Source organism: Kogia breviceps, chromosome 12, assembly GCF_026419965.1.
Source record: "Kogia breviceps isolate mKogBre1 chromosome 12, mKogBre1 haplotype 1, whole genome shotgun sequence".
Lineage (NCBI taxonomy): Eukaryota > Metazoa > Chordata > Mammalia > Artiodactyla > Physeteridae > Kogia > Kogia breviceps.
The window spans coordinates 21,754,714-21,782,558 of NC_081321.1; positions in this window are offsets into that span (position 1 = coordinate 21,754,714).

Below are 27,845 nucleotides of genomic sequence, written 5' to 3' on the forward strand. Positions count from 1 at the left end.
TCTCACACCCCCCGGAACAATGGTCTCTTGCCTCTTAGGCAGGTCCAGACTTTTTCCCAGACTCCCTCCCAGCTAGCTGTGGTGCACTAGCCCCCTTCATGCTGTGTTCATGCAACCAACCCCAGTCCTCTCCCTGGGATCTGACCTCCAAAGCCAGAGCCTCAGCTCCCAGCCGCCACCCGTTCCAGCAGGTGAGCAGACAAGCCTCTCAGGCTGGTGAGTGCTGGTTGGCACTGATCCTCTGTGTGGGAATCTCTCCCCTTTGCCCTCTATACCCCTGTTGCTGCGCTCTCCTACATGGCTCTGATGCTTCCCCCCAGCAACCCACTGTCTCCGCCAGTGAAGGGGCTTCCTAGTGTGTGGAAACTTTTCCTCCTTCACAGCTCCCTCCCAGAGGTTCAGGTCCTGTCCCTATTCTTTTGTCTCTGTTTTTCCTTTTGCCATACCAAGCTACATGAGGAGTTTCTTTCCTTTTGGGAAGTCTGAGGTCTTCTGCCAGCATTCAGTAGATGTTCCGTAGGAGTTGTTACACATGTAGATGTATTTTTGATGTATTTGTGGGGAGGAAGGTGATCTCCACATCTTACTCCTCTGCCATCTTGAAGGTTCTCCCCCTCACCCATAATTTAAAACTTTATTTTTTGAGCATGCTCCATGTACCAGACACTGCTCTAGGCTCAGGGAATTCACAGACGAATAGTCTCTGCCCTCATGGAGCTTACCTTCTGGTGAATGTTGTCTGATGTGGTGCCTTCCTTTTTACCCGTGAATATAACCAGCTGGCAGCCTCTGTTGTCCGTCTGCAACCTTCCAACTTCCTCAGAGGAAGCCCTTCATTAAAACTGAATGATTATCATCTGGCTTTCATCTCTTTCCACAACTTTTCAACCTCTCCCCACTGACTCTATGCTATCCCAATGTGTACATTGCCTCTTGTTTTCCATTCTTCAAATACCCTAAAAAAGAAAAGAAAATAGAAGGCGAACAAACAAACAAACAAACACAAAAAGCCCATAAAACAGATGCTTGGTAATGTTGTTATCTATCCTATCTCTTTAGGAACAGAAGCAGTTTAAAAACAGGAGCTGAGCCTATTTTCAAGTAGACCTACCTGAGTTAATTCATTCACTCACTCATTCATTCATTCATCCAGTAAGCATTTAAAATTACGTGTTTGTAGAAATGTCTAAACTGTAGAAAAATACAAGGAGAAAATACCACTCACTCACATTCCCACCACTCAGAATTAACCATGTTAACATCTTGGCATAATTGCTTCCAGTGTTGTGAGTATTTAACATGGAGTTTAAGAACAAACCTAGGGCTTCCCTGGTGGCGCAGTGGTTGGGGGTCCGCCTGCCGATGCAGGGGACACGGGTTCGTGCCCCGGTCCGGGAAGATCCCACGTGCCGCGGAGCGGCTGGGCCCGTGAGCCATGGCCACTGAGCCTGCGCGTCTGGAGCCTGTGCTCCGCAGGGGGAGAGGCCACAGCAGTGAGAGTCCTGCATACCACAAAAAAATAAAAAATTAAAAAATAATAATAATTAAAAAAAAGAACAAACCTAGGCCTAATAGTAAATGCTCACCCTGTTCTGCAGCACTTCACTCAATAACAGTACCTTTAGGTACTTAATTATATTCATTTACTAAGACGCAGAAGGAATGGTTTTCATGGAGATTTCTAAACATGTTTCTCGAGATGCAGCAGAATGACTTGCTGTAGCTCTTATTGCAAAGTCCTCACAGCCCTAGTCCCACTTCAGGGTCCTCACCGCACTACCACAAAGCTTGTCTGTGTACATACAAGCATCACCAGCAATGGCTCTTCTGTTATCTACAAAATATTTGGGTGTGGGTTTGGCGGTTGGACTCCACTGAACTCAAAGGCGCTTGTGAACACAGACTTAACCGCAAATGATCAAACGTATACACACACACACACACAGATACACACACACACACACACACACTCCATTGGCTAAAATAATTACAAAATGTTTAAAATAAATAATCTTTGACAGTGATTGCCCCTGGGGGAGGGGTAGCAAGTTACACTGGGAACTGCCCCAATTTCTTCTGCAGTCATGTATCCACTGGCTGGGAGGAATTTCCCAGCAAGCCTCTCCCACCCATTTGATTCCCTGGCAGCCTTTTTTCAGGGATTAAATGTGTTGGCGTTCAGTCCTAATAAGCGACACAGAGGGAAAGGATTTCAGCGCTGGGAAAGGGATCTTTTTCTGTCTGGCTTGGGGTGGTGGTGGGTGCTAAGAAGAGCAGATGATCTCCAGTTGCAGCCTGCTTCACTCCTGCCTTTGCTTCTCTCCCCAGCCCTGACCTAAGGATGAGACCAGACATGTTTGGTCGGCCCCTTCCCCTGCCCGAGTGGGAGAGGCTCCGGTGGAGCTGATGGGCTGACGCCAAAGGGAATCCTGATCTCAAGCCCTCATTTGACTGCAGGCCAAGCGTTTCAAACAGCAGGCCTTTCACAGCAGGGAAAACCCCTGCTGGACACGCCACACAACCACATACAGCTCAGCTCATGTCAACAGAACTGATAACCAAATGGGGCTCCTTGGCGTCCTGTCCCCGGCAGCCTTGCCAACCCGCTACCCGCCGGGTCCCAATTAACACGCGGCTGCCCTAGAACCAGGAGGCGGGAGCTGAGGGTTTGTTTACCGCATAGTTAACAGGCAAACACAACTTAATCACAAGGAAAACAGCTTTTATGAGAATCATCTTGAAGTCCTTCAACGGCCCTAGTAAACCATCCAGGAAGCCAAAACCTAGAGTTCCCTCCGATGTCGTTACTGTTGGAGGGGAGGCCAGTATGGTCTTGCTTTTTGACCATTTACAGCTGCCAGGCTAAGCGATGTCTCTCCCCGTTCTGAAGACGTCTCTGGGTCATCACCCTACATGGTTCTTCTGTGATCGGCTGCACTTTGGAGAGAAATGGACTTTGGAAAGAGATACAAGGTAGGGGGGAAAAAAAAATCTGTCTTTTAATCCAAGTCCCCCGAACACCAGGCAATTTTCACACGCTCTCTCCAGCTTCATTCCATCACTAGGTAGAGGACCCCTGCGTTACCTCCTCTTACCGAGAAAACCAAGGCTCTCGAGGTAAGTCACTTCTGAAGGTTACACAGTTTAAGTCCAGAACTGGGATTTGAACCCAGGTCTGGTGGCCTCCAAACCCCGTCTGCTTCCACTCTACCTCAACTTCTGTCAGAAGATCTGGATTCTAGCTTTGGACCCGATAGTTATTAGTCACCGGATGCTAGGCAAATCTCTCAACAGTGTAGTATCAATTTCTTTATCAGTAAAGTTTATTTTTACAGAATCAGATTTGATAATGTAAACTTGTAAAGCATTATATCAAGTCCAGGAGTATTGCTAACATTAAAGAAAGGAGCTCTCCAGGGCCGGGCAGTGGCCTCTCAGAGTCACACTTTATTACTGCAAGCCTTGTTGGTTAAAAATGAAAAGCAGTGTCATGGGGGTGTAATGTACGGCATAGGGAATATAGTCAATAATATTGTAATAACTTTGTTGGTGACAGACGGTAACTAGACTTATAGTGGTGATCATTTCATAATGTACAGAAATATTGAATCACTATGTCATATACCTAAAATGAGCATACTATACATCCGTTATAATTCAATAAAAATAAAGAATAGATGTTTTATTTGAAATTCTGATTTTTTTAAATTAGTAAGCATTTCATTAAACATTAAGAACATGTTTTAAGACATAGACTACTTATGGATGGAAATAATGTCTGTCTTTTGGATTTGTATTCTAATCCATAGGAACTCAAACTTAAAGGTTCAAAAGAATCAGTCACAGTGGTGGGGTGGGGAGGGTTTGCAGACATTCTTAGTCACTCACCCAGCATCCATTCCCCTCTTTCTCTTTCCAAATAGGAACTAAATTTTGCTCATTTATTCTCTCATTTGTTTAGTGACCCCATCTTTAGGTCCAGATGCAAAGGTAATGTGAGGAGAGGTTTGCTGAGACTTCTAGAAAAGTTCTTCTGGGAGAATTGGAATTTCAGCCGAGGTTGGAAGAATCCATCATCTCCTAAATTGTGTGATCTATACTTACTGAAGTTTTGTACATAGGTTTAAATCATCTTCCCATGTGAATAATTTTTTTCTCTCTTTTTCATGTATATGAGAAAAATTGTATTAATACTGTCATTTATTTAAGCTAATTTTTAACATTGTCAACACATGAGAATACCAAGAAGTCATGGTCTGGCAATTTGATTTTCTCATCTTAGTGCAACTGTAACATGCATAACCCGAAAGTTGAATAACCCTACAGTGCTGAGGATCTATACGATTCAGGGGAAAATGGTGGTACCAGAGATTATTACTTCAGTTCTAAAACGAGAGAGGGTTGGAAGAGTTGGGGAAGGAGAAGGAAAGTCTTAATTGGAATCTTGAAGGATAATTAGATTTGTATAGGTGAAGAAGCAAGGAAGGTCTTTTCAGAATGGGGAACAGAAACAGCTTAAGAAATAGGAACAAGCATAGAGAGAGGAACAAGGAAGGCATTTCTGGAGAAGAGAGCTGACTCTTCATTTTGGAAGATTGGTTAGGTAGGGCCTTGAATACTGTATTAAGGAATGTGGATTTTATTCTCTGACATTGAGGAGCCACTGGACGTTTCTGAGTGGGGAATTACATGATGAAACTATTCTTTTAGGGAAAATATTCTGAGGATATTGGGATTGGATAGTCCCCCTAAGTATATCAGTGCTATGGGCTGTGATTAATTACCTACATAATAATTCCTTTTAGTTTTGGGGTAACTTTTTTCCAGGTCACTTGGGCTTTTGGAGCTGTGTTAATACACCGCATGCTGGCTAAGTCTAGTGCTCATTTGCTCGTTTCAGTTTCTTACTTTCTCTTGTTTTATTTGTCTCTTCCTCTGTCCATCTCTATAGCACACCAACCTAATACCTACACACACACACACACACACACACACACACACGTATCCCATGCCCTCTTATTCTCAGTCCCCATCGAACAGACTTGCTTCTTTCTGTTACCATTCATACCCTCCATCCTGGATTCCCCATTTTCCTCGTCAGTTCTTTTTAAAAAAGATTATAAGAAAACTCTGGAATAAATTTACCTTTTTAATATTTCATTTACTGAGAGCCTACTGTGTGCCAGGTACTGTGGTAGCTTCCGGGAACACCAAGTTAAAGATATGGTACCTATCCTTTAGTGTCAGTCTAGTGGAGAAGACGAACATCTATGTTATTAAAGTATGGCATGATGGGAACTCCATTTAGCAGCATGAAGAAGAAGTATGAATACTTCGCCATGTTGATCCAAAGAGGCCAGATCCTCGCTGTCTATTCTTCCAAGGAACCAGGACATAGGAATGTTGTCTAGGTTTAGCCAGTCAGACGCCTCTTCTCAGAACTTGGGATCTTGATCCAGTGAAGCAAAGAAACTAGGAAGGAAGGGATTCATCCTGGGCAGGATTATTGAAGTGGTAAGAATGTCAGTGGCAGCCTCCAGTGGCCAGTGATGGGGTGGCTGCTATACCACTATCTTCATTATCAGACTGGTCTTGTTGGGTAATTTTGGCTGATCCTGGCTTTCTTGGTTCATGCTAAGTTACTGAATTTGTTCTCAAGACCCTCCAGCAATTCTGGGAGCAACCTCTTATCTCCGAATATATTTTATTTTTGGCTTTAATCACACTTGCTTTCTGTTGCTTACAATAAAGCACCCTGGCTAACATTGCAAAGACAGGCTACAAAGTGTCAGGGAAATTAGTGCAGGGGAATTTGGGTCTTGTTGGACTAAAAGCAGTGAAAAATCCAGCAATATTTAAGGGATGGTAAACTTTAGCTCATGAAATACAACAAAGAAATAACTAAGTTATGGTTTATAGTAGTCTGTGATAAAGTGTGCATTGAAGATCACTGCCATAGACCAGGATGAAGGGCGTGAGAACTTCAACAGCCATGGGGTTAGAGGGCCCCTTGTAGTCTCCCTGAACAGCGACAAGAAGGACAATGTGAAGTTCAAGACCCTAAATTATTGGCTTTAATTCAGGGAGTTTCAGGGAATTTCTATAATTATGTTAAAATAATTCAGGCCTAAAATTCAGGGAATTTCTAAGATCGTGCTAAAATAATTCATTATCTATTTCAGCTACAGAGCTGAGACTAAACAGTTTAATCTGGGCATTACCAAATTACAACATCAGTTGAATTAGCAACTTTACCAGGTCTTTTATTTAATAATAAAGATGTGCTTTGGGAAAGAATGGCATCCAGAGGTCTGAAAGGAGAATTCACGGTACATCGAATATTTAACCTCAAGTAAATTCCATTTGCCTGTTGTGATAGATAGAATAATTCCAAAGTTGTCCATATCCTAATCTCTGGAACATGTGAATACGTCACTTTACAGAGCAAAAAAGATTTTGCAGATGCAATTAAGGTTAAGGACCTTGAGATAAAGAGATTATTATGGATTATCCAGGTGGGTTCAATCAAATCACAGGAACCCTTAAAAGTGAAGAAACTTTCCCAGCTTGTGGTCAGAGGGAGACATGACCATGGAAGAAAGGTCAAAGAGAGAGGGAACAGCACTGACTTTGAAGATGGAGGAAGAGGACCACAAACTAAAGAACGTAGGTGGCCTCTAGAAACTGAAAAAAGCAAGAAAACAATTTTTCCCCAGGGCTACTAGAAGAGAATGCAGCCCTGCTGACACCTTGATTTTACCTCAGTGAGACCCATGTCAAACTTTCCTCCTACAGAACTATAAGATAATAAATTTGTGTTGGATTAAACCACTAAGTTTTTGATAATTTGTTACAGTGACAATAGAAAATATACCATGCAAACAAGTTCCTTGTCCATTTTCTGATAAGGCTACCTTTTAATTTGTTTTTATTAAAAAAAAATTTTTAATATAATTAATTAATTAATTTTTGGCTGCGTTGGGTTTTAGTTGTGACACACGGGCTCTTTGTTGTGCCACGTGGGTTCTTAGTTGAGGTGCACAGGCTTCTTTCTAGTTGCGGTGTGCAGGCTCCAGAGTGCATGGGCTCTGTAGTTTGTGGCACGCAGGCTCTCTGGTTGAGGCACGTTGGCTCAGTAGTTGTGGCATGTGGGCTTAGTTGCCCCACGGCATGTGGGATCTTAGTTCCCCGACCAGGGATCAAACCCGCGCCTGCTGCATTGGAAGGAGGGCTCTTAACCCCTGGGCCACCAGGGAAGTGCCTAGCCTGGCTTTTTAGATCACATAACTCTTTCACGTAAGGGATTAATATGCAAAGAGAAACAGTTTATTCTTATGTTCCCCTCACCCACCACTCATTTCTTTAGACGTGTAAGCAAAGTTAGATCCCAACCTGGCAAAATATAAACTCACACTTGGGAGGAGAGTGTTACACACCAGTAAAGTAAGATTGAAAAATTATATCAGAAAAATCTATAGAATATGCGTGGGCATGGGTTCTAAAGGGGTTAAACCAAGGAGAGAAGAGATTTTAAGTCGGCCTACGATTTTTAAGAGGATGCAGTTCCCAGAGAGTCAAAATTCAATTGGCCAGCTTGAACAGCTGGGTAAATTCTTACTGATTATTTAGTTGAGTGACTAAAACTTAGACTCAGTGTCCTCTTTTGGATAAAATGGAGATGTCATAAATTCCTTGGTATAATAGAGTGGCAGGAATCCTAAGGTTTAGGAAGATAGGGAAAGTTGGAATGGATTTATCAAACATGACTGATCTGTTACGAGAGAGCCCAGAAGATGCTTCTTCTCCAAGGCCTTAGTTAATACGGCATTGTATTTACTTTGAAAGGTGCTTTAGTGAATATTTTCCATAGGCCAGGAATGCTGGTGGGAGATTCTACGTTTAAAATGAACTCCTGGGTTTCACTGAGAATGGGGGGAACTCAAGATGGCAGAGGCTAAGTCAAAGCACTTACCACAGAGGACCTGGTCCCCAGAATGTTCCTTAGGATGGCTAATGAGCCGATGGTCCCTATTCCTGAGATAGATGGGCTGCCCCCTAATATTCTGCTTGATTTATGCAACAGAAAAGAACTCCACATCTGATCAACAGAGATCTGACCTGCCCACCCTGGTAGAGACTATTCTGTCTCTCCCAGTCCTGGGTCAATCCACAGACCAAGAGCTCCTGAACAAAGAGGAGACCGGTACTCTTGAAGGCAGATATTAAAAAGAAAGAAAAAGACATAGCGTGAATTTTCCCAACTATCTCTTTTTAAAGGACACTGTTGCCATTTTCTAGGTAATTGTGAATCAGGGAAAGTGGTTATATCAAGGCTGTTTGAGATGATTGGACATTAGCTTTGAACTAGCGCCAGTTTATGTGACTTATAACCTCACCGTGGTGCATGAGCCATAGTGCAACCTTACAGGTCTCAGATGGGCCGTGGAGCTGGGCCTGAATATGACCAATGATAGGTCCAGCTGGACCCTGAATCTCCTCCCAGATTTTGATTTCCCCAGATCATGAGTAAATCATTAAAGTAGATACTCTTAACATCAGGCGGTGTTCTCACCCTGGCTATTTTGATGGGAAAGACTAGATAAATATTAAATCAAAAGTGAAATAGTGATAGTAAATAGTAAATCAAAAAGTAACAGGGAGAGGGCTTCCCTGGTGGCGCAGTGGTTGAGAGTCCGCCTGCAGATGCAGGGGACACGGGTTCGTGCCCTGGTCCGGGAAGATCCCACATGCTGTGGAGCAACTAAGCCCGTGAGCCGTGGCCGCTGGGCCTGCGTGTCCGGAGCCTGTGCTCCGCGGTGGGAGAGGCCACAACAGTGAGAGGCCCGCATACCGCAAAAAAAAAAAAAAAAAAAAAAAAAAAAAAAGTAACAGGGAGAGAAGGAAGAACGAGATGACTTGTCCTATTCTGGAGCCCATCACCTACACAGTGCTTGGACACAACACCTTGTGGAGTTGAATGATATTCCACAGGCTTTAATATATATCCTGAGCCAACTGGGCCAGTCGTGGGGTTCAAAATATGAAGAGTGACAACTGAAACTCAGTGTGAGGGAATGTTCACTTTGGCTCACTACTATACTAGCCAACAAGCAATGGACTCAAAGGGTATGAATAAAATCGAGTACACGTGTGAATGGAGCAGCTCCCCGAGGAAAGGGCCACACCAGCTCTCCAGGGTCAGCCATGCTACCATGAAAGAATTCCTTGATGCTCCATAGTTGCCACTGTCCATATTCTATTACTTGTAACCTCAGCAGGTCTTCTGCAGGCCTAACCATGGCATACCACACAGTAATCTACATCGTGAGCTGCTTCTCCCATAGCCTGAAGACACACAGGTCAGAACACTAAGAGATGGAATTGGTGTGGTGGTGTTTTTCACTCTTACACCTAATGACCAGCTTGAAAAATGTATTCATCTCCCCCTTGAACCTGTCAGTTTTACTGGTTTAGTTTTGTCACACGAGGAAGGAATGCTTTCATCAGGTTGGGTAGGTTGAACATGGCCTACTCCAGGGGACATGCACTTCATAGTCTGATGCATCACTATTAGACTCAATACCAACGTGACTTGGGGTTGTCTCTCTTTGCAGAGAGCCTGAATATATTTTTGTATATATACATAGGAACAGTTGACTTATGTTAAGTAGAAACATTATTTTTGTTTCAAAATGGAAAGAAAGGTCTATTTTCATCAACAGTTGTCATTTTCAGCAGCTGCCCAGCATATACATCTTTTTTTTTTTTTTTTTTTTTTTGCGGTATGCGGGCCTCTCACTGTTGTGGCCTCTCCCATTGCGGAGCACAGGCTCCGGACGCGCAGGCCTAGCGGCCATGGCTCACGGGCTTAGTTGCTCCGCGGCATGTGGGATCTTCCCGGACCAGGGCACGAACCCGTGTCTCCTGCATCGGCAGGCGGATTCTCAACCACTGCACCACCAGGGAAGCCCTACATCTATTTTTTAAATTAAAAAATAGTTTTTAATTTTTTGGCTGTGTTGGGTCTTGGTTGCTGCGCACGGGCTTTCTCTAGTTGCGGCGAGCGGGGGCTGCTCTTTGTTGCGGTGCACGGGCTTCTCACTGTGGTGGCTTCTCTTGTTGCAGAGCATGGGCTCTAGGCCTGTGGCCTTCAGTAGCTGCAGCGCGCAGGCTCGGTAGTTGTGGCTCGCGGGCTGTAGAGCTCAGGCTCAGTCGTTGTGGTGCACGGGCTTAGTTGCTCCGCGGCACGTGGGATCTTCCTGGATCAGGGCTCGAACCCATGTCCCCTGTATCGGCAGGCGGACTCTTAACCACTGTGCCACCAGGGAAGCCCCGTATACATCTATTTTTTGTTTTCTCATGAAGCTTGATGCGGAGCTGAGTCTACCTCCCCTTAAAAGGTGGAGAAAGCCACCTACTTGTTCCTCCAGAAGTCAGGGCCCGGTAATGTGACCTCACATGGCAGCCAATCAGTCACACTCACTCACAGGGTATTGAATCTGGACCAAGTGATGCAAGTGAAAAAGGTGGCAGCGAGTTTATTCTGGAGGTAGCGGTGATGCAGCAACAAGCAGTTGGTGGAGGTGACAGTGCAGAGGAACCAGCAGCAGGGCCTCCTGCCTACAGTTGTCTTGGGCGCCAGCTACACTGTCTGGGATTTGCAGAAGAGGCAGCTGTTCTCCCTGGCTTGGTAGAATGGTTTTGGCTGTGCTTCTGGCTGCCTGGCTCCCCCTTTTTCCCACTTGCCTTCTAAGCTGGGTTCTCCAGCCTTCCCAGAGATACAGTGAGCTCCCCAATATTCTCTGAGTAAATTATGTTGCTTCTTAACTCATCTAGAGCTGGTTTATGTTACGTGTATTTAAGAACGTGTATTTTGACTGGAGTGCAGAGAAAACAGGTGAAGCTGGAGAGGTAGATTAGAATCAGATTGCCAGGAGCTTTGCATGATAATTAAGAAGTTTGGCCTTTGTCCTGAAGGCAAAGAAAACTCACTGAAAGATTTTAAAGAGAAATAAATGTAATCAGGTGAGGGTTGTTGTTGTTTTTTTTTTTTTTTTTTTTTTTTGCGGTACGCGGGCCTCTCACTGCTGTGGCCTCTCCTGTTGCGGAGCGCAGGCTCCGGACGCGCAGGCGCAGCGGCCATGGCTTACGGGCGCAGCCGCTCGGCAGCATGTAGGATCTTCCCGGACCGGGGCACAAACCCGTGTCCCCTGCATCGGCAGGCGGACTCTCAACCACTGCGCCACCAGGGAAGCCCCTAAGCTTACTCTTTTTTGTGGTACGCGGGCCTCTCCCTGCTGTGGCTTCTCCCGTTGCGGAGCACAGGCTCCGGACGCGCAGGCTCAGCGGCCATGGCTCACGGGCGCAGCCGCTCCGCAGCACGTGGGATCTTCCCGAACCAGAGCACGAACCCGTGTCCCCTGCATCGGCAGGCGGATTCTCAACCATTGCGCCACCAGGTAAGCCCCAGGTGAGGGTTTTTAAATTATCTTTTTGATAGACTGGAGAGAGGGAGAAAATGAAGGTGGGGGGAGCAGTGAGGAGGGTGTTGTAGTAATTCAGGTGACAAATGTTGATGACACAGAAAAATCACAGTAGTAGAGGAGATGAAGAGAGTACGACGGATTAAAAGACACTCGAAAGACTGTCCAGGGGTTGATGCCTTGATTTGTAGGGAACGAGAGAGTGAAGATTCAAGATGACTTCCAAGTTTCTAACTGATGGCTAACTAGATGGCTAGTGGTGCCTTGGAGTGAGTTAGAAGGACAGGAAGAGAAATGGGTTTTGGGCATGTTTCATTTAAGGCATGTTGAGTTTGAGATGCTCTTTTCCAAGTGGAGATGCCCTTTAAGCAGCTAGAAACCTGGAACAAGGATTCAGCTGAGAACAGGCTGCAGAAGCAGATTTGAGAGTCACTGTTGTAGCGTCAGTTGAAGCCGAGTAAGTAGAAGAGATTCTCTAGGAGAGAGAAACTTTTTAGTGAATTTGAAGAGCCTGAATTGATAAGAACCACTTATTGGTCATGACTTTGTACGTGATGATGTAAGTGCCCACAGAGCCTTGTCGCAACTCTCGTTGCCTCTGGATACCCATCCCCCCACCTCCGCTGACCCTATTCCAGCACACGCCACCCACAAACACCGTGACCCTGCCTCCCAGTCCACAAAAAAGGCAGCTCAGAAGTGGCAGGGCGTTACTGTCTCTGAGAGCAGCCCTCGCCATGAAGCGTGAGCACTGGAAGATAAATATCTTAGATTCCTCACACCCCATATGGAATGACTAGGGTGCATATTCTAGCCCAAGTCCTAGAGTTACCCAGCAGGGCTGACCCTCAGCTGCCCACAGGTGGTAAACGGCTTGATTATGCACTAACTATTGACTTTGGGCCCTTCCCTGGCGTCTTCCCATTCCCCACGGGTACTTCTTGGGATCACCTCCCAAATAAACTACTTGAACTCGAGTCCCTCTCTCAGGATCTGCTTCTGGGAGAATCCAAACGAAGACCTCTTTCTGTTCTTCCTGGTCTTCTGAGCGTGAACCATTACATTTGAAATGTATAAGCTGCTTCTTTCCTTCTTCATCTGCTGCCGAGTTTTCTGTCTCATCCTCTGCCACCTTCCCCCAGTGCTTCCTGTCTTTACTCTCTGGAAACAGACTTGGATTATAAATGAACCTCCTTGACCCAGAAGACGCAAAGGGATAATAGACACCCGGATAGAAAGTCCCTTATCTATTCTAGGAATCAGGTGCAATGATAATCATGTTTCGTATTTACTGAAACCTTTCCTTCCAAGGAGTTCAAAGTGTTCCTTGTGTATCCCCTGTAGGTAGGAGCAGGACTGGCTCCTAGCACAGCTGTGAATTATGTGAAGTGTAAATTGTTTGAAATTGGGCTTGAGAAGCCATTCTACTTCCCCTTCCAGTGGGCTTTTCTCTGCTCCCTTCAACACTGGCACCTGGCCCTTTCCTGCCTCCCCATTTCTGTTTTCACCTGTACCTCATTCCTCACCATGGTGACTCGCTCTTAACGATCGTTCAACCAACCTCAGCTTTAAGGGGTGATTATTAATATTATTATTGTGGTGTTATTTTCCCCGGACACATTTGCATTTTAATAGGACACATTAAAAACGGAAAAGTCCAAAGAAATAAAATTGAATAGCAGGATCATAGGCAAATAAAAACTTTTGCTCAAGGATAGTATTAATCCATTTGGTAATCTATATGATCTTAAACTGACTGGTGGGTAACTTTTAAGAGGAAAAAACATGGGTTCATGGAGCTCCAGTCATTTCTGATTCACAGACAGTTTAAAAAAAAGGAACCCAAAACAATGATGAGATTCCATGCAAAAAGTTCTGTACATGTGATTACCCAGAGTGAGTTAAACAAGTATTTTCTTAAGCTTTATTGAGCATTTCCTGTGTACCAGGCATTCACGAAGCAGAGGGAGGAGAATGCACAAGAGCTCTCAAAATGGGCTCCAAAACTGGCCTGCAGAAAGGAGGTAGGGTCCTCAGATCTGATCAGAATCCAGAACATCTGCCTGAGTTCTAGAAAATATTTATTTCCAATTAGGAAGGTTTTAAAAGGCATCTCCTTTTCCCTAAGCCCCACACTCAGGAAGAACGAGTGTGGTACTAGTAGAGCATAAAAAACCACTGCCTTCCAAAACTTCTTTTCAAAAGTAAGGGTGGTGCGGCTTCCTGGGCTTCCCTGGTGGCGCAGTGGTTGAGAATCCGCCTGCCAATGCAGGGGATACGGGTTCGAGCCCTGGTTTGGGAAGATCCCACATACCGCGGAGCAGCTGGGCCACAACTACTGAGCCTGTGCGTCTGGAGCCTGTGCTCCGCCGCAACAAGAGAGGCCGCGATGGTGAGAGGCCCCCGCTCGCCGCAACTAGAGAAAGCCCTCGCACAGAAACGAAGACCCAACACAGCAAAAATAAATAAATTAATTAATAAACTCCTACCCCCAACATCTTCAAAAAAAAAACTTTACCGAACATTAAAAAAACAAAAAAAGTAATGGTGGTGAGAGGATAGAACATCCTTCCCAAATACTCCTCCCTTAAAACAAGTGCTCCACCCAAGAAAGATATTGATTGAAAAATAGCACAAATACATTGTTCTCCTCTCCCCCTCTCAAATATGAAACTTCAGCTTCAGGAAAAGAAAATGTTATGCCAGCAACTTAACAACACAAACAACCTCAAACCCAACAGGAATTTCCCTGCCTCGGGAGGAGAGCTTCCTCTTTGCTGGGTAGAGGCAGGCCTTCCTGTTAGAGATAACTGTTCAATGCTACCTCTCAAGACTGTGGCACAAATGCTTTGTTAGTCCAATGCTCGCTAATATAGTCAGCTGAAAGTTTCTTTGCAAAGTGTTTAAATGAAGGCTGCAGGAGCCGCCATCCTGTGCTGGGGCTTTCTATACCACCAGGCCTTCCCTGACCGAATCGATTCAAACTCTGTGAAAAAAAATGTATGATGTTTTTCCCTGGTGACCATAACAACTCTTTCCATAAAGAAGTCCAAATGTTTAATTTTTCCAAAAGAAATTCTAACAAAAACAAAATAAAAGTAACTGAGGGATGATCATTTTTCCATTGACTTCTTAACCCAAATGGGACTGGTTACGCCAGTCAAAACCACAGATTCACTTCCCCCAAGCCATCATCCTTCTTCTTTCCTGCTCTGGGCCTCGGCACAGGTGTCTTCCCAGAATGCCTCTGGTCAGGCGCTTGCAGCCACTGTATTTAATTTCAAGAAGCTGTTTTTAAAGGCCAGCTGTGGACAGCGTAGGTTGTCCCACTTTCTCTCCAACACTCTGGGCCTGGTAAGGTAGAACATGGTTTCATCAGCTTGAGCTACATTTTCCTAAGTCAGTTAGGAAGTGCCCTCATCTAATGGCCTGCAAAAACAAATACTGATTCAGAAAGAACTGCTTTTTCTAATAGGCCTTGACCCATCTGTATCTCCCATAGGCAAGAAGGGTTGGTTTGGGAAGATGAGAATTAACTGGGTTAAGTGCCCAGAGTGGAAAGCAGTCATTTGAAATAGCATCAACTCAACCATAAAAGTCATGCTTTGGAGTTTTTCTTTCTCTCCCCAACAGTTTTGATGTCTGAGCCTAGAAGGAGTTTCTCCTCCTGAAGATTCTAAACCTTCTTATGATTTTTGTTAAGATCAATTTCTGTGGGAACAGTGAAAGATGCTGGCCTCTCTGTGAGCAGTAGAATACCTGGACCCCTACCTGGACCTTCCTGCCATCCAGCACCATAAAAATAAGAGATGCCTGTGGGTGTCCCACAGCTTGTTTGGTTAATGCAATGGCTCATAACTAAAATGCCAGTTTAACCACCAGTTTATTTTGCTGGTGTTTGGTTTATACATAAACATGAGTGGGAAGGGACCAACATTTTTTTTTTAAGTATGAATTTCATTTTTATTGCTGCTGCTTTGTTTTTCGTTTCAAAGGGATGGCACGGACTCAGGGTACAACAGCTGTATTCAGCCCAGCTGGAAGGCCCCGGATTTTGAACTTCTATTTCTTAAAAAGGAGTTATGTGTTGAACATTCAAGTGCTGGTAACCATCTCTACTTTATTTGCCCTCCAGCTCCTGTAGAAAAGAATCCAAGACCACCTGCAGCTCAGATAGATTGAAAGGGTTGGGGCTGAGGAAACCGCAAAGGCAATTTAGACCAGGACATCTCATGGGGAGTCAGGCTGCTACCCTCCAGGACCTTCTCACAAGCCCTTCTTATTCAAGGGCACATTGAAGCTTTGTCTTTGTGTCTCTCCTGTCTTCTCCCTAGCTCATAGATTACACCCCTGAGGAATATAGTTTTGGTCGAGGCTGGCTCATTGTCTTAATATCCATCAGAGGTGAACATAGAGCAATCTGGAGCTATAATTCACACATAGTAGACACCCAACAAGTACTGACTGACTTACATACTGGATCCCAAAATGATTTGAATGATGAATGGGTCGTCCCAGGGGAAGAAACCCAACTCAATCTTTATGTTATTTCCCAAGGCCATTCAATATTTCTTAGAAGATTAGATGCACGGGTCCAACCCTGATCAAAATCTAATCTCCAAGGTAGACCTGGAGCAAGATGGCTTTGGGGGGTATGAAATCTCTCCCTTGTTCTATGTTCACTTAAACTGTTTTTAATTGTAAGTACTCTTTTGTCAAATTAAAATCCTGAGTGGAGTGACAGTGGCGATTCAATGATAAAACATGGTTTATGAGGATAAATTTGAATCCAGATGAAATACTTTAGTAACATTTTAGAAGCTTAATTTTTCCAAATGATCTCATCATTCCTCCTAGACAAGAGGGAATCGAGGTTCCCGTGGTCCAGGATGGGTTCCTACAGAGGATACTGGCTGAGCCCAGAATATCTGTTGACCATAGTTTGTATACCTGGAGTCAAGGGGGTTAATCCAAGATGAAGCATCTTAGACAGAAGACAAAGCCAAAGCTGACTTTCCAAATGAGCTGTCCATTTGAAGGGCCTGAGAAGTCAGGGGAAAATCTGTGTACACGCTAATAATGAGATGAAAACCAGGGAAAGTAGGCTAGAGCTAAAGTCCAAAACAGAGAATAAGTGGCAAAGTTGAGAAATAGCCTGAATGGTGAGAAGGTAATGGCAGCAGGTTTTTATGGGTTTTTTTTTTGTGTGTGTGGTCTGGGTGGGGTGTGGCCCGGGAGAGAGTCATTAAATGCCCTTACTTGGTGTGAATACTTCTTAAACTTGTTACTAGGAAAAACAGATCGGAAAATCAATTAACTAAGAATTATGGGGAAATGGAAACAGTGGGCAGGATCAAAAGAGCTGGGAAAATAAAAGAGAATATAGTAAGAAGGTGGCTTATCCCACTGGAGTATGGGTATCTCGTAGTACGTGAGTGATTTTGTTGGAGTACAGTCATGCTTCCAGAATAAGTAATTTCTGTTCTCCTACCACTGTGGACAGGTGTAAGGCATAATCCTGGGTTATTTGGAAGGAGTAGCAGTATTAGCAGCAGGAAGGTAAATCATTGCCCTAGAGGTAAAAGACTTCAATTTGTATTTTATTTTTCTCTAAATTACTAAGTAGGAACTCTACTCAAGATACTGGCCACACCAGGTATAGACCTAAATACCACTTGATCTAATTTACAGTGACTGATGATGCCTTGAGAGCAAGGCCCAGAAATGTGTTGCTATGTGGTTGCTATCATGAGAAGGTTTTATACTTATAGTGTTTTATTCGTTCTTATATAAACAGCTTATTGATTTCAAATTATCCTATTCACCAGTACTTTTTTTTTTTTAACATCTTTATTGGAGTATAACTGTTTTACAATAGTGTGTTAGTTTTTCCTTTACAACAAAGTGAATCAGTCATACATACACATATGTTCCCATAACTCTTCCCTCTTGCGTCACCCTCTCTCCCACCCTCCCTATCCCACCCCTCTAGGTGGTCACAAAGCACAGAGGTGATCTCCCTGTGCTATGGGGCAGCTTCCCACTAGCTATCTAATTTACATTTTTCACCAGTACTTTTAATATGAATCTAATTCTCTGCCTTAAAAATACATATTTTACCTTAATCTGTTTCCATATATATTTATTTAACTTTGAATGAAAATCTATTTATTTTTTTCTGGTTAGAAAAGAAATATACAAGCTCATTTTAAAAAAATAACACAGAAGTGTACACATTTAAAAATTTTCACTAATCACCACCACCCAAGATAACAATGGTTACAGTTTAGATCAATAAATATCCATGGAGCATGAAACAATGACCAGGACACAGCTGCTGCCCTCATGATCTCACCATTCATAACTAGTTTTCAACTGGTGATTCATATGGGAGTTACTTAGAGTCTGTTTAAAAATGCAGATAGCTCTGTCTCCCTAGAACTCCTGAAAAGAGTCCTTGATGAGTGTACCAAGTTAAAAATTACTCAGCTCTAGAGAACACTTTTCATTTCTCATCAAATTTTACTTATGAGTGGTTTCTAGTACCCTAGAAAGTTTGCAGCTCTTATACCTGAGGCTGTTAAAAAGGCTTGGAGTGACATTATTTTGCCTGTGCAAGTGGAAAGGAGTCAAAAATAGTAACATCGTGATTCTCATGAGGTTGTAAAGTCTCCGTGTTTTATTGCTGACATGTGGGGGCAGTGATCAGCCAGAGAGTTATGTATTGGAAGAAAAGTTTGTACAGATTATACCTGTACACATATTAAAGTGCTTAATAATAATTTTAATGAACTACTATGAATATTGTACCAATTTACAGAGTTATATAATGAACTCTTGTATGTTTAAAGACTAACTTATTCATCTTTATTGGGAAGTATTTACTTTTTAAAAAATTCCTGTTTAATAGTGTCCTTTTCAATAGTGTAAGGAATAGTCCTTACAGGAAATCAACTATGCACAGTATAGAACAGTTTGGAACATTTTACTCTGCTACTTTAGATTCTCATTCATTCATTTATTCACTCATTCAACACACATCTTTTGCATGAGTCATATCCCAGTTACTCTTCTAGATGCTGAAGAAACAGTGGCTTAAAAGACAGACATGCTTCCTGTCTCCCAGAGCTTACAGTCTAGCAGCAAACAGACAATGAAACAAGGTCTAATGGCAAAGTATGATGAAAGAAAAAGGTGCTATGAGACTATTTAGCAGGAGTCCCTGTCTGGTCTAGGACAGTGGGCAGAGAACATCTGTGAGGGAATGACTTTTAGGAGGTAATCAAGAGGACAAATACCCAGCTATCCCCCTCCTGGGTATATATCCAGAGAAAAACTCTAATTTGAAAACATACATGCACCCCAATGTTTATAGCAGCACTATTCACAGTAGCCAAGACTTGGAAGCAACCTAAATGTCCATCAACAGAGGAATGGATAAAGAAGATGTGGTGTATATATATATATATATATATATATATATATATATATATATATAATGGAATATTACTCAGCCATAAAAAAGAACAAAATAATGCCATTTACAGCAACATGGATGGACCTAGAGATTGTCATACTGAGTGAAGTAAGTCAGAGAAAGATAAATATCATATGATATCACTTATATGTGGAATCTAAAATAATGATACAAAGGAACTTATTTACAAAACAGAAACAGACTCACAGACATACAAAACAGACTTGTGGTTACCAAAGGGGAAAGTAGAGAAGGGATAAATCAGGAGTTTAGGATTAAAATATACACACTACTATATTTATTGTAAAATAAGTAAATGACAAGGACCTACTCTATAGCACAGGGAATTATATATACTCAGTATCTTGTATATCTGAATTGCTTTGCTGTATACCTCAAACTAACATAACATTGTATAGCAACTATACTCCAATTAAAAAAAAGGACAAAGGGCACGGAGCGTAGGATACAGGAGACAGGGTGTTCTACTCAGAGAGGAAACAGCCTGCATGAGGGCTCAGAGGCTAGAGCAGTTTAACGTGTGTTTGAGGCACAGAAACAAGTACAGAGGTTCAGTGGGCCTGGAGCACAGAGCGTGAAGAGGTAAAGAGGGGCCTCGTCCTGGATGGCTCACTGGGCCGTGTTAAAGATTTTTACTTTTATCTTAAAGGGAACAGGAAGCTATAAGAGCATTTTTTTTAACAGTAGAGTGACTCCCTGATATTTATGTTTTTGAAGGATCTTTGACTGCAGGGTAGAAAACGGGTCAGAGGAGAGCCGAACTGGACACAGGAGACCAGTTCGGTTTGGTGCTGTTGTGGTCATTTAGATGAGAGATGCTACAGCCTGTGGGCCACACCTGGCCCACCTGCCCGCTCATTTGCTTGCACATTTCTATGGCTTGGTCTGCACTACGACAGTGGAGTCGAGTAGTTGCGGCAGAGACAGTTTGGCCCACAAAGTCTCAAGCGTTTATTACTATCTGGCCCTTTACAGAAAGAGCTCGAACACCCCTGGCCTCCCCAAGGGTGGTGGCAGTGCAGAGGTTCTAGAGAAACGAGGAATCTTTAGCAGGTACACTCAGCCTGCGAGGAAGGTGATGAGCCAATGGGTGTGGCTTGCACAGCAGCGTGGATGGGAGGGCTGCTTTCTGTGTGGGTGACGTGGGATTGGAATGGTGTGTCCGTGCATTCGTGTGTGTGCACATGCTTGTGTGTATGTGTGCGGGGCAGCTCCACCTTTATGAGGCAAGTTAGGTCCACAATGCACTTTGGCTGAAAAATGCCTTTAGTGAGCCCTGGGGTGTGAATCTAATGAACCCAAACACATGGAGGTCATGTTCAATATTTCTTCAGAGCTTCGGCAAGTATGACGCTTACATTTGTTTTCCATATCTGTGAAGTAAGGGGCATACGGGGAAGAGGGCTTTGATTCACTGTATATGAGCTCAGTCTGAATATCCGACCCGTCTAGCATACTTCCTATTTAATCCCAGAGGACTTGTTTGGGGAACAGGACATTTAAATAAAAGCAAAGCTCTGTTCCTCTATCTCCTCTGAAACCAACCGAGGGATGGTTTCCTGTCCTGGGAAGAATCCCCCTCTCCAACTTGGTGATTTATTTTGCTTGCAGCCAATTCATGTTGGTTTTAAAGAAATATCGGTGCAGCAAGAGAGGAAACTTTGAAAAGACAGAGGAAGGAAGGTATTGGGATATGGTAAGGGTGAGAAGAATTTAGGAAACAGAAGCTCATCTGGATCTGAGGTGGGGGGAGTACGGGAGAGGGCTGGTCAAAATACAAAGACCAGAAAGGTGAAGAAATAAAAGGAGAGGGAAATGGAGGGACAAGTCGTGCAAAATCTTGTTGAACCAGGCCTGAATCCAGTCCAAAAGGACCCCTGATCTCATCCAAGTACTGTCCGGCCCCTTTACAGTTTGTAAGATGTGATGTAACCGCAGGCCAAAGTGGTGTGGCTGGAGGCCATGGACCTGGGGAATCGTGTTGCCAGTGGGCTGATGTGGGAAAACGGAGTGCCAAGCTGGCCAGACGCTGGTCTCTAATGCTATGTAATGAAGGTTAAGTGACAGACGGATATCCACTTAACTGCTGATTCCATCTCTCCACACCCTGTTATCAACCTTCTGCTGCTTTGTAAGAGGCAAATTGTGCCAGAAAATATGTTTTAGGTTACTTGAGTTTTTTGGGTTCTCTGTCATTAAACAACTTCCTTTTTCCCTCTCAGTTGATGTCAAGGTAAAAGTTTGAGATGATGCCCTTCCGCAGCTATCCGTCTAGTCAATCCCTCAGAGAGTTCAGATGGCCTGGGGGGGAGACTGCCAACAGGGTGTTGACCTTGAAGACAAGGAGGCGATTTCCACCTAGAGAGCCTTCTGAAGCCCGAGCGGCTTTTGTGGACTCTGTGTGTGTGTGTGTGTGTGTGTGTGTGTGTGTGTGTGTGTGTGTGTGTGTGTGTGTGTGTGTGTGTGTGTGTGTGTGTGTGTGTGTCACACTGCAGAGGGACTGGGCTCCGGTGCCTTATCTGTATGATCACTTGTCTCTCCTTGTGGGGAAGCTAGTGTTGCAGTGGTTCCAATCAGTTTGGCTTCTGTGTTTTTGCTTGTGGCAGCTCAGTAAATCCTCAGCCACTGGGGCTTGAGATTAGAGGGTTCCAAGAAATACAGGAAGCAATTGGTAACAAAGAGGCTAAAATGAGAGATAGGTCCCTTCTCCTGAACTTACACCCATTTAGAGTAAGAGTCTCTCTTTCTGAAAAAAAAAAAACAGAAAAAGCTCCCACTTTGGATTATTTATATTTATGACCAGTAACAACTTTAACCCAGGTAAACACAATCAAAATCAGAGAGGACTCTGGAAGTTGAGAGCCAGCGTGTGTCACGCGTAGTCTTCAGGCAATTGCAAATAATTGTAAGGTGGCCTGATGCCGTCCAGGGAGAAACAGAACCAGACAATACCCTGAGCGTCAGCCTCTGAATGGCTGGTGGATTCTTCTGAGGGCCTGCAGGCTTATTTGCCATCACAGTGAAAAACAACCCCCATTTCGGTGAGGAGGGTGTGGATCCTTCTTCAAGGGAAGGCAAACAACTAAGACACTTTCCTAATAAAGAAGCTTCATTCGCCACCATGTTGAGCTCAGTCCCCGGGCACCCTTTCTTTGCCCTTCTGTCTGCTCCATTGCCCCCTTCTCTTTATTCTTTCCACACATGTTTATTGAGTTTCTATCCTGAGCCCAACCTGAGTAGGTACAGAGAATATAGCTATGAATGAGGCAGACAGACCTTTATGGAACTATCTATGCTCCTGGGAAATTTTTCTTACGTCCTTAATCCTTAAAAATGCCTTATATAATGTCTCCTAATTAGATTACTAGTTCTTTGAGGACTACTATTCTTTTTTTGTGCACAGTGTACCCAAAATAAATGTTCCCCAAAACAATAACTGCCACAATAATGTTGATACTTCTCATTCATATGCAGATTTAAGCTCTATGGAATGTTCATCATAAGTGTGAATTGCTTTCGTGTCAAGTCAAAAAGGAAATTTTTATTTAGTAGTATACCCGAAAATGCCTTCCTTTTCAGCAGGCGTGCTCTGTTGCCAAAATCCTTGGAGGACCGTCCAAGGAGTTTTGTGTATGAGAGTTTGTCTTTCAGGGGTTCCAACAGCAAAGGTTTTTGCCCCCAGGGGGAGCTTTCCAAGAGGAGCCCTCCATCTTGGAGAAAGGGAAGCATAATTTGGGGGCGACACCCTGTCTATTTTAAATCAGTGGAGAGGGGAAAAATATTTGTCTCCAAGACTGTAATTTTCCAGATGACGCCATATTGTTGCACCGTTGCCATACCATGAGAAAGAGCATTCTTGTGGTTTCTGTACTGGAAATCCTGTAGGAATGCTATTTCTGGCATCTTTTCATAATGAAGCCAGGCAAGTATGGGGAACAGACAGGCCAACCAGATACAGTTTGTGGTCTTTTGGCATTTTGGAAAAGTCCCTCCAACATGGCGTTTTCTTATGGGCTTTCTCAGTGTATGAGGTGTTGAGTGGGATGTGTGATGAGGAGAAGGGGGTGGAAATATTAGTCCAGGTCAAATCCCAAAGCAGCAGTCTGGTCAGACATCCGGACTTTCATGTGATTATTCTCTCATAAAAATAATTTTGACCCTTCAATTTTGTCTCTTAGTACAGGGTATAAATATCTCTTTCCAAAATTAAATTTTGATAGCTAGGGACCACAACTAAGTATGCATTCTAATAAAAATAAAAGTAACTAGACGGGTAGATATCCCATGGTAGTTTTTCAGATGGAGTTTGGTTCCTGTAAAAACCTGCTTTCTGACTCGGAGCTGAATGTCATATTTAAGGTTAAAAAAATTATACAGCACTCTATTTTGAAATATGAAAATCATAAGGATTTTTAAAACTCTGGCAACATTTTGTCCAGGTAACATTTTTCTCTTTAACTGAGAAAGTTACCTTTTCATTACCACCTTTGAATAGCAGCTTCCAGAAATACTTCCAAATTGTCTGCAGTCCTTTTCCAGTGAGGTGAAGATGCTAATAAAGAGAGCGCAAGACTCTTAAAAGGCTGTTTAACATCTAAGCGTATACATTATTTTGAGGACAACGCTATTAGGATAAGAAGACATTTCCTGGGCACATCTGACATCAGACTCTGGAAATGAATTGATCTAACCCAATAACTGAATTAAAAATAAGTTTTAAATCTCATTCATAGTCTGTATGCCTTTTTGCCAAGTGTTCTTCAAATACCACTTCTCTCTCTCCTCTGTCTTTATCTCCATCCCCCCCGCCCCGCCACTTCTCTAGATCGTGATTCAATGGCAAAAGGGTAGGAAGAGCCCAGGCTCAGGCCCCAGGCTTGCTCTTTCCTCTCCCTCCCTGCTCTTGCTGCTGTGGGTAGGTTGGGGAGATAATAGGCTTGGCCCCAGGGGGAGGGTGTGGAGGGACCATATGGTTTCTCTGGCAGTTACTGGGAGCAGTGTTGACAGGCTTGGGGGGGAAGCCAAAGTTGGAGTCTCCTGTGCCAGCAGGAGGACGGCAGTCACTGACGTACAGCTCTAGACAGCAGGAGGGAAGGAGGGAGCCTTGAGAGACCCAAGGCTCTGGAAAGTCTGGGTCTAATGCTTAGTTAATCTGCTCAAGTAAATAACCTTTAAATGGAAAAAAAAAATCCCTCTTTTCTACCAGGAAGGGTGGTCTCTATCTTTCAGGCTATTCTTTGCAAATAAGAAAACTGTTAATTGACTTTATTAGTATAATGAATGTAAAACGAAGGAATTTTAAACGCTAGACTAGGAGGAGATCATTTGTTGAATCATAGCATTTATGAGGTTGTTGGAAGAGAGAAGATGTGTACAGCTAGATCCTGGTTATTTGAAAAACCTGGAGCTTCATGAGAGAGGTGGAGAATCTTTCTGAAAAGTTCTATACCTAGATGGTAAATGAAAAAGTAAAATGCGTTAGGAAAGTTGGGGAGATGGAGCTTGGGGCTGTACTTTACAGTTTTCATTAATAAATTATGAAAACAACAACTGTTTTTGAGAAATGGTTAGTGGCTGTGTATGTAGGAAGGGGGATCTTCCAGTCGAGTTCCACCCAGAGGCTCCTGGCTAGGCTGCGGGTCTGCCACATGCCCACTGGAGAAGAGTCTGTCAACAGCTGAGTTTCCTTTAGGAAGACAGTGGCTCTTAGGGTGACCTAAGGAAGTTAGAAGACTGCCCTTTGGTGATGCCACTGGTACCGAACCAAACTTGGGTCTGCTCGCTGCATGCAGTAAAGCCAATCTACTGGCACCAGGCTGTAGTGAAGCAAAGAGCAGTGTTTATTGCAGGGCGCTAAGCAAGGAGTCCAGGCAGCTATTGCTCAAAACACCCGAACTCCCTGATGGGTTGCAGGAAAGCATTTTTAAAGGCCAGCTAAGGGAGGAGGGTCCCAGGGTAAGTGATCAGCTCGTGCACAGTTCTCTGATTGGTTGATGGTGAAGTAACAGGGGGGTGTCACAGGGGTTCACATTACCAGTCCTTAGGCTCCAGTAGGTCTGGGGGCTATGTGCTCAGGGTCATCAAGTAGTTAATTTCTTCTATTTGGTGGTGGTTTTAGCATCTGTAAAACGACTCAGGAAATGTACATCAGATACTATTATCTAGGTACCTCAGCGAGGAGCTAAAGCAGAGGATAAGGGGGAGGGGTCTGTCCTGGGAAGGCCCTATAGGGTCCTGTTCTGTTATGCCTTGATGCCATGGCCCTGGTTCCTGGCACTTCAGAGAGCCAGTGGAAGAAGAGGTAGAGCTAAGGGTATTTGCATGGGAAAAACTGTGGTCTCCTCAAGGGCCAATCAGGGTCACATACCATAATCCATTCGCTCTGTGGGCCACCGAAGATAATTTGCCCTGTCCTATTTTCCTGTGTCCCTTACGCTTCCTGTTCTGCTTTTTTCTTGGGTTCTAATAAACCTGGAAGACAGATTCTTACAGAAACCTGAGAGAAAGGCAGCAAGAAAAGAGACAGTGGTTATTGTGTTTAGAATCCTGGTCCCATTCCTTCAAGCCTCTGCCTGATTTCCTTTTGGGTTGGCCTGTTTCCTTTAATATCCTGGACAATATAATTATTTGCCTGGCTGGTCGGGAAGAAATGGCAGACTTCAATAAGAGTACCATTTCAATTAAAATCACAGAAAGAAAGAAGAGATTATCACAATTATGTCATCTGTTTGCCAGCTGGGGGAGTATATTGTGCTATCTCTGCCGGTTGGCCATCCAAAGAGTTTTCAAGGATTAACAAGAAGAGTTAGTGAGAAGATCTGTGGTCACACAGGAATTTGCTACATATCTTGTGGGCTTTTCTGGAACTAGATTTGTTTTAGCGGAAAATGCGAGACTGGATTAATGCCACTTGCGGAATCTTGATACCTTGATCTCAGCTACATCTGCAGGCCTGAATTTAAACCTATGTCGGATTGGAAGGCACTTCTGATGACAGCTTGACCAAAACATTATGAAATAAGGGAAGAAAAGGTACAACTTAATGATAGAGAATTAGCCTATGAATTTCTGGTTCACCCTCAAAATGGAAAAACTAAGTACAATGGTTAACGATCTTTTTGTAGTTTGTGGAAGCAAAATTGTGAATGCATTTTCTCTCATTGCAATCCTTGATGTAAAGATTTAAAAGTTACAATCAGAAAACAACCGGAACTGTATGGATTACAGACAGTCTTTGATTCCTAGAAGTGTGTAACATTTTCTTGAAACTGCTAAATAACCTTCCAGGGAAGAGTTATCTCTTTCTGGGAAGGCCTTGTGCTGCACAATGTGGGTTTTGACAAGGGTAGATCAATCTGTGAAGTTTTAATAATGTCTGCTCCTTTAATAAGTTGGGGCAAACAAGAAATAGCAAATTATGCAGTTTTCACTGTGACAAATTATGAGAGTTAAAAAAGTAGTTCCTTTTTTTTTTTGCGGTACGCGGGCCTCTCACTGTCGTGGCCTCTCCCATTGCGGGGCACAGGCTCCGGACGGGCGGGCTCAGCAGCCACGGCTCCCGGGCCCAGCCGCTCCGCGGCATGTGGGATCTTCCCGGACCTGGGCACGAACCCACGCCCCCTGCATCGGCAGGCGGACTCTCCACCACTGCGCCACCAGGGAAGCCCAAAAGTAGTTCCTTTTTTATAGCTATTATCTGTGTTTACTGAAAAAAAATTTCTTATTGGGTGTAAGGACTATTTTGCACTTTGTGGTTGTGTTCACTATTTGCAGATTCCCCACCACTATCTCTAAATTTAAGTTCCAGAGACTAATTTTTATTTTCCTGTATCAAAGAATGAGAGTGGTTAATATTAGTAGCTCAGCTGGTATCAGAAATTTTCTATGTTTTCTTGAAAATTATTTTGTCAATTGCTAATATCAAATTTCTAGAGAGAAATAGAATATTTGGTAAATTATTTTCACATTTGTGTATCACTTTCTATGTCTAAGTCATTAAAAGAATCACAAAATTTGAAAAAAAAAAAAAACCCCAAAAAACCAGTCCTTTTTTGTACCTGTGCGCTGATTTTTCTCTTTGTGGGGCTGATATGCTCGGTTCCAAACAAAAAACCAATTTGATTCATTTTCTTAATTAAATTTAACAAAAAGGAAAAAAAGCTTCCAACACTTGAAAATTCAGCTTCCTCATGTGACCTTTCACAAGCTGAAGCATATGCAAGGACTTAATTATAATGGACTGGGGGAAATCCAGCCTTCTTTCTGTTACAGTGTAATTAAGTACCTGTTAAACTCAGGCAACCCTTAATTTTCCTTGAGTGAAAGCAGTGGAAGAACTTAAAAACTAATCTTCCCCTTAAGGCTTGCTTTATGAAAGCCCTGTAATTAGGAATAGAGGTTTGTCCAAACTTAAAAGGTTTTTTTTTTTGGAAACATTTTTACTTTGACAAAAGCTGTAAAATTTTGTTCTTGGTGTTAGGTAGAGCACCGCCAATTTTAACCAGCCCTGAACAGCAGATGTGTGGAGCTGTGATTGCAGAGATGGGAGTGGCTGTGTATCTTGGGCAGTTGTTATCCGTGACCTTGCTGCTGCAAGTGTGGTCCCCGGACTAGCAGCATCCGCCTCACCTGGGAGCTTGTCAGAACAGACCCAGTGAATCAGCAAATCGTTGAGAACCCCAGATGCATTGAATGCACATTCATGCTTAAGATCCACTGGTTTATCTCACTGGTGTGATGTGAAAAAGGTGAACTTTAAAGTAAATAGACTGTTCTTAGGGGGAAGAAAAGGTTATAAGTTAAGGAGCAGTCAGTTTTATTTGTTGGATCTTAAAATCTAGGCAACCAGCGTTGCCAAAAGAATC